Below are 7,872 nucleotides of genomic sequence, written 5' to 3'. Positions count from 1 at the left end.
TTTCAGTTTGCCTAGTCACAAAGGATGCACCATTATTAAAGAAGATACCTATGCACCTAAAACAAAATAAATCACAATAGTTTTTTTTTTTTTTTTTCTCTATTTGAAAAACTCCATTTTTATGAACCGACCTCCTTTCAACAAGTATAAACATTGCAAATAAAACTTTTAAAAATGAGATTTAGATCCTAGATGCCCCATCAATAGAAAAGGTTACACAAATATAATTGTAGTTTATTTTAAAATTTACAATTATTAGACATTTTGAAAATTATAAAATATATAGTAATAAACAAAATGCTAAAACAAATAAACAATTTGCAACAATAAATTTAATTTAATTTTTCACACAAACAAACATCTTTTTATTAGTAGCAGATAATTAATTCAAAACCTGGAAGTTTCGGTGCTTCATCCCGTGTGAGCATCACCTAGATCCAATGAGTGCTAAGTCTTCCATTTACTCTCATTAGAGATGGATTCATGTTGAATCACTACTCATGAAACATGGGTCAATGAATTTGACTCAAAATCACACAATTAAATCGTGATAGCAATATCACAATCTTTTTATTAATTAATTCAAAACGCTTACAACGTAGCTTCATTTAGAGGTCTTATCTTCTCTCAACGCACAATTTAAGCATTCAGACTTAACGACAATGACAGACATGTACTTTTATGCATAGCTTTTAAAGCAGCCAAAATTCTTTAAAACTCTTAAATTACTATACATGAAACACTATAAGAAACTATTTCAGAATGTCTACCTTATAAGAACTCCAACAGTTTACAAATTTCATTTTCAACTGCATGGTTGGCATCATTATACAAGATGATCATTGAAAAAAGCATATTGAAGAGCTGCCGCTACTTCAAAGGAGATCACAAAATGCTCGACGTTGCTCCAAACCAAATAGTGATCAATCAAGGATTTATAAATCTGCCACACAATGAAATGCAGTCAAGAAAGAAGAAAAAGTTGATAATTTCTGAAAACAACTTGAAACATAATTGCTGATATTTTGGTTTAAGCAATGAGATTGCTCACTCTAAAGGACACGGGTCCTTTCATTTTTTAAGGGTTGTTTAATTATTGTAGGTTGTGCATAAGGGCTGCCTAGCATTTTCAATGTCATCCATTATCTATTTGTTTTTCTCCCTAATGAAGATAAAGGAGATCGTCATGGACATGAAAGAAAATCATCATCAGAGAATACTTGTGAGGTTGGTGCTCATGCACAAAGAGGTCTAGGGGAATCCTCTTTCTGGAAAGGAGGCAAAAGTAAAGCCACAAGAAATGTTTCATGAAGACTTATTATTTAAACCAAAGTAATCATTCAAGAAGTCATAGCAAGAAGCTACTGCTTCAAAAAGGTGAGTTGTGGTTCTTTCAAGTAAACCATAGATTAGGATGAGATCCATAAATGTGTGAAAGAAATCCCAGTTTTAATTTCGCTGTGGTTAAAAAAGACACCACCAGAAGAAGATGATGAAAAGACCTTGCCCAGATCATTGTTCAGGACCCGTATTTATTGAGGCTTTTGCAACGAATTGACCTATCGTTGATCACGCGTTTAAACCAACATTTGCTATGACAAATTCCGTATATTTTAATTTCTTTTCATTTTTTAACAGGTTATATATATATATAGCCGGTGGTGAATATTGCATGGCAGATCTCGCATCACATTATGATCAATAACTACGCATCACAGATCTCGCATCACATTATGATCAATAACTAATCAGAATTATAAAAGTGGCAGGAGGACTATGCATACCTTCCAGACCAATAAAACTATATAGATCATTCACTCACTTTTTCCTATAAAATAGAAGTTTATAAATACCATCAGAACTGAATGCCTTATAGCTATAATCTATATCCAAGTATAAACCAGATCCTTCTTCGATAAATTTCATCTTATATGCCCAAGACAAAACATATAAAACACGAGTAGTACTAATACTGGAAAATTAATAGCCGCGGATGCGAGAATAAGATATCATGAAGATTAGAAATGATTACAGAAAGAACAAATCTGGAAACTAAGAATCGGAAAACAGGCTTAATTGACTTCGAATATGTTAGAAAACTATTCAGAGAGAAATGGGGGACGGAGAAGTTCTGAAGATTATAGAATGTATCACTAGTAATTTTTGGTTATGGAATTAGATAGCATTTGTTATTTCTAGAAATTTCTAGTTGGGTGAAAAAAAAACGGAAATGGAATTTGGGAAAAAATTCAATTTGATATCTTTATTTATCTTCAAATTTAGGATTTGGTCTTCCATCTAAATAGGGAGAATTGATCCAATTCTCATTTTCATTCCTATTTGGCAGAAACTTAGATTATATATGAATCGAAATGAAAAACCTTGCAGAAGCATTCAAAAGACATGAGATTCGGATTGATATCTCATGGACAGCCATGATTGGAGGCTATGCGATGCATGGTCCATCAGGGAATCCCTCAAACTCTTTGAAGAAATGAAGCAATCTGGCATCAATCCGGATCATATCACCTTTGTTTCAGTTTTGTCTGCATGCAGACATTCAGGTTTAGTATAAGAAGGTTATCAGTATTTCTGCCAAATGCAAAAACATTATGGTATCTGACCTATTATGGACCATTATAACTGTATTGTTGATCTTTTTGGTCGAGCTAGTCTTTTTCTGTAAGATCCAAGAAACGATGCACTGGGTTATGGAATGACATTGAAATTATAAGAAACCTGATGAGACACAGAGGAATTTAAAAATACAAATGTTGTAGAAAATTGAAACAGCACCCATAAGTAGAGTCACAATAGCTAACACCAAACAAATTCAAAATAGGAAAGCAAAATAAAAACGCATTCATAAAACTCTGTTTCAGAACAGAGGATATCCCTGTCAGACAGTAAGAAGAATCCTTTAATTTTATTGATGTTTACAAAAAAAAAACTACTACAGCGTACAACCATCATACTTATTTTATTACATTCAAGACTGACTGATAACATCTACTCCTTAATTGCTCATTGAAATAAACTGAAAGAATGACAGAGTCCTACGGTGGAGAAACACATACTAAACTGCCTGTAACAGCAGTCATCGCACATCTAAATGAAGTTATGAAAATTGAGCGAGTTGTGGAATAAATCTTTGTTTATTGAACTGTGTGATCCTACCACTAATCATGCACTAACATGAGACTGTAATTGCGCATGATGACCTTGACTTTGAGTTTCCTGAAAAAACTGAAATAAGAAACGGTGGAACTCAGAGTTTCACGCTGAACAGAGCATCAATCTTCAAATGTCCGTGCTTTCCTCACTAGAAATATATCAGTCAATGATTATAATACATGGTTTATACCTAGAAAGTGAAATTCTCTGAAGATAGGGAGGCACTGAACCAGATTTCAAAGGGAATATTGGTTCCTTACCTGCCAGATTTTGGGGTTTGAATCAAATATATTTCAAATAACAAATATTTTTGGATTTTTATCAAATTGATTTTAAACTAAATTTTGTAAATGGTAATCTAGATTTCAAATTAAAGAATTCCAAATTCTAATTCTTAAATCATATTTCAGCAACCAAATGAACCCGTACATACCAATACCCTAACTGCCTAAGAAAAATAAACTTACACAAATAACACAATATAGACACTTAAGCTTGAGAGCTGTAGTCCTTGCCTTATCTCGGTATATCAGTAAAGCCCAAATCCGGAGGAACGGAGAAATCTGACGACTGAGAAGAGAAACCTTGTTCGAGAGAAGAATATATGGCTTTAGGCATCGCGCTGGGTAGTTGAGGCAGAGACCTTTCAGAGTTCGAGACCTAGAGAACATGCCTTATTTTGGGTCTTGAAAGCGGATCTGGATGAGAGCACCATAGTCCTATCACTACCCGCCGCTCAAATTCTATTCTGTCAAACTGTTAGATTGTGGTGACTGATCAGGAAAGTACTGTACATACTTCATAAATAGTGGGGTTCGGGGCATCACCCCAAAAAAAAAAATTTTGGGAAGTAGCCGACATGGTAGCCGACATATTATGACCGACATATGGCCGACATGTTATAACCCTAAAGCGGTTTAATACTTGTATAAAAAGGGCTTAGGGTTGGGTATTTTTCATGTGTGGTGATACGAAATTGGTTCTTGTGGCGGTATTGAGCTGTAAGGGATTACGGATTGTAATCAGGTTGTAATCACTGGATTGTAATAAGATCGGACTTGCTGTTTGGTGGACGTAGCCCAGAGATTGGGTGAACCACGTTAAATCTTGGTGCCTTGTGTTCATTTCTGTGTGTTCTATTATTTTCTGTTATTGGTTATATTTGCATGTAGTTTTTTATTTCTGTCCGTGGTTTATCCTAACACAAACATTCCGAATAAATCTTTGTCTGCAGCATCGATCAACCTGCCTTCACCATACAACTCCCAAACCCATTCCACAAGCCGTCTTTTAGGGCTTTCCAGGCTATAATCTAACACCGCCCTTCCACAGGCTATTTCTAATGGAACTGCGCCAAAACTGAACACATCTGACTCTGTGTTAGATATCCCTGTAACGGCACATTCGGGTGCTAGGTATCCCAATGTGCCCGCCATTTTTGTGGTTCGAAGCCAGTGGTCATGCTTCACCAAGCGTGCCAATCCAAAGTCCCCCAGCTTCACATAGAATTGTGAATCGAGCAAAATATTGCCAGATTTAATGTCTCTGTGCACTACACATTTATCCCCTGACTCATGCAGATAAAGCAATGCACTGGCTATGTCAGTGGCTATTCTATATAGTTGACTCCACTCTAATTCTCCTCTCCTTTCTCCAAATAGAAGATCGTCCAGACTCCCGTTCGCCATGTATTCATAGACCAACAGCAGCTGACCCTTCTCGTGGCACCATCCCATCAGCTGAACCAAATTTCGATGCCTCAAGCGAGTTATTGTGCTTATTTCGGCAATGTACTCCTTTTTCCCTTGCTTTGATCCTGCAGTCAAGCGCGTCACTGCAACTATTTCATTTGATTTTACTAAAATGCATTTGTACACATCACCGAACGCTCCTCGCCCAAGCCATTTTTCCTCGCTGAAATTACTTGTGCCTGAACTGAGCTCCGAGTATGTAAATTTCCGGGCAACATGTCCCAGTTCTTTATCCATATCGGACTGCTCTTCCTCTTCCATGCCCTCGGCTGTCTCTCTCTTTCGTCTGATATAACAATAACAGGCGAAGGAAACAAAAAGCGCTGCAGTCGAAATGGCAGAGCTTACTGTTATAACCACTATCCATGATTTTTTCTTCTTTTCAAAGGAAAGGGCCGACGTAACACAAGTGAAGTTCCAAGAAATAAGTCGATGAACCTCACTTGAGAGAATGGCTGCAGCTGAAAACCCGACGACAACGTCTGGAGGAAGATATCTTGTCAGATTTATCTTGTAAGAGAAGTTGCCTGCTATTTTGCCCTCTGATCCAGCAGACACGGTCAACATATTTGCTTGGCCACAGTATTCTATCCTAGCGTCCCATATCTCATTGTTAGCTAATTCTTGATCTAGAGGAACAGAGAATTCAGATGTTATATTGTTTACATCAATTCCAATGTGATTGCTATTTTTATCCCAGGGACTTTTATAGGTGTCAAACTCAACAGCTACAAGATGATTAGTAGAATTACCGTTATTTTTGGGATTGAAGAGGCCGAGCCATCCACCATCAGTTCTGTAGCCCAGGTGGTAACCAGTTTCTGGAGACGCCGTGAAGAAAGCAAATCCATCGCCCCCATAATCAACTAATCGATTCATTTGACGAGTCCAGTTAATTCGGAATTGAAAATGAGTAGTGAAGTTGGAATTGCCAAGAGGAATTGTATTCTCGTAAGCTACTCTGCCTGCACTTCCGCCGTCCAAACCGTTACTGCTGTCTGTAAGTTGGATTTTTTTTTTTTTCGTAACAACAGCATCACCGTCTAGCTGAACATGGTTTCAGCCATCAAGTTCGAAGCTGATAGATGACACATTTTCTGCTTCTGTAATGGAGATGTGTAATGTAAGACACTGTGATACCATATAGATGGCAATTACTGTTGCGATACCCAAAGCCATTGAACACTACTTTGGAGTACTCCACTGGTTTTGTCAAATTTCTTCAGGTCTCTATAGATTGGTGATGGAATTTCTCATTTAGCATTGATGAACAATTGCTATTATGTTTTCCGTGCAAGTATTATATGTTAAACACAATCGAAAAGGCTGCCTCCTGTGCAATAATTCCACATGGGCCATGACTACCAAGGGAGTGCTTGATCGAAACATTTTCCAAGTCCGAGCGGAAAATCTCGAGAAACTATAGGATAAATGGTCGATCAAAATTGCACAACTAATGATAAAAGCATACTGATTATTATTGTCCCACAAGGACTATTTTAACAGCGTAGAATGCGGTTGAATTGTCCTTTTAATATATACAAAAGTAGCTTTATTATTATTGTCGCACAAGAAGGATGAAAACAGCTTAAAATGCGATTGAATTGTCATTTTAATATATAATAAATGAAACAAAAGTTTAGAAAAAATTGTCCTCATGAAATGCTGGTAAGAAGTAGCTGGCCCACTTATTTGTAGAGCTTGGTCAAATACGCTTAAAAGAGTAGATAGGCCTAGGCCATGCATATGTATGATGTTCTTATTAGAAAAAAATGAATACAAGAATTTTATTGGCAGATAAAGTAATTAAAATTAATAAAAGGTATAACATTAATACATTTTCATTTTTTTTATCATAATAATTTCGATCAAATATATAAATTATTAAATATTTTTCTCTAAAGAATTTGTTTAGACTTGTCATTTTCAAAGTATTTTTGAACTACTTTGGTATATCGTGGTATGTTGTACACGCTATAATGAAGTATTAGTCAGTTCAGCCATGTTTTTCTACAAAAGGCACAAGTTCATTTGTTCTTTTCTTTAAGGCCCCGTTTGGTTGCTGGAATATGAGTGGAATAGGAAAACAAAATTAGAATATGTTTTATATTCGTTGTTTGGTAAGCTCAATCGGAATTGGGAATAGGAAGACATATTCCAATTTTGCCCCTAAAATGAGCATATGTCTATGCCAAAAAATATCTATTATTGGAATAGACCATTTCCATTCCCATTTCAATTTTCCATTAAAAAATATTTATTTATTTTTTAATTTTTTTTTTTTAAAATTTTTTTTTTCGAATTTTTTTTTTTTTTGAATTTTTTTTTTTTTTTTTAACTTCTACTTTTTGAATTTTTTTTGTCAATTTTTTTTTTTTAAATTTTTTAATAACATTTTTTTAAATTATATCTATTTGTTTAAAAAAATGAAAATGAAAATTAATTAACTAAAAAAATAATAAATTAAAAATTTTTTTAAGAAAAATATTTTTAAAAATACAAAACTTAACCTTATTCCTATTCTATTTTTGTACAACCAAACAATAAATTAACATATTCCCAGTCGAATTCCAAGTGCACCAAACATGATTGCAATTGCCTATTTCTATTCCCATTCTTCATTTCCATTCCCATTCCATTTTTCTATTCTAATTTTCTATTCCTATGCCAGCAACCAAACAGGGCCTAAGGGTATCTCATCTAAGGTGATGAGCATTAGTCTTCAATTATGATATTAAAAATTTAACATTTCTTTTTATAGCAGTCCTCAATTAAGCATTCTCATCATGCTTCAATGTGGGGTCAAATTCTTTGACATATATTTGTTTTTTTCACTCAAAAAATTTTGGATCTAAATCTTTTCTGAACTTTCGACCATGGAACTCAAAATAAAATGAAAAAAGGAACAAAACCCAAAAAACTCCTCAAAACCTAAGACTAAAGGACT

General features: G+C 34.9%; 1 pseudogene across 1 annotated transcript; it reads right to left on the bottom strand.

Annotated features, from left to right (window-relative positions):
- Positions 1-548: 548 nt before the first annotated feature.
- LOC149546483 (L-type lectin-domain containing receptor kinase IX.1-like) lies at positions 549-6,307 on the bottom strand (annotated as a pseudogene). The gene is made up of 4 exons (XR_016353738.1): positions 4,380-6,307; positions 2,625-3,930; positions 2,382-2,546; positions 549-943 (listed from the first exon to the last, which is right to left on the bottom strand). The product of XR_016353738.1 is annotated as an L-type lectin-domain containing receptor kinase IX.1-like (transcript).
- Positions 6,308-7,872: the final 1,565 nt, after the last annotated feature.

The sequence above is a fragment of the Cupressus sempervirens genome, chromosome 7 (genome assembly GCF_028749045.1).
Source record: "Cupressus sempervirens isolate cs-2001-9-10 chromosome 7, ASM2874904v1, whole genome shotgun sequence".
Lineage (NCBI taxonomy): Eukaryota > Viridiplantae > Streptophyta > Pinopsida > Cupressales > Cupressaceae > Cupressus > Cupressus sempervirens.
This window is presented reverse-complemented; position numbering and strand designations above follow the sequence as displayed.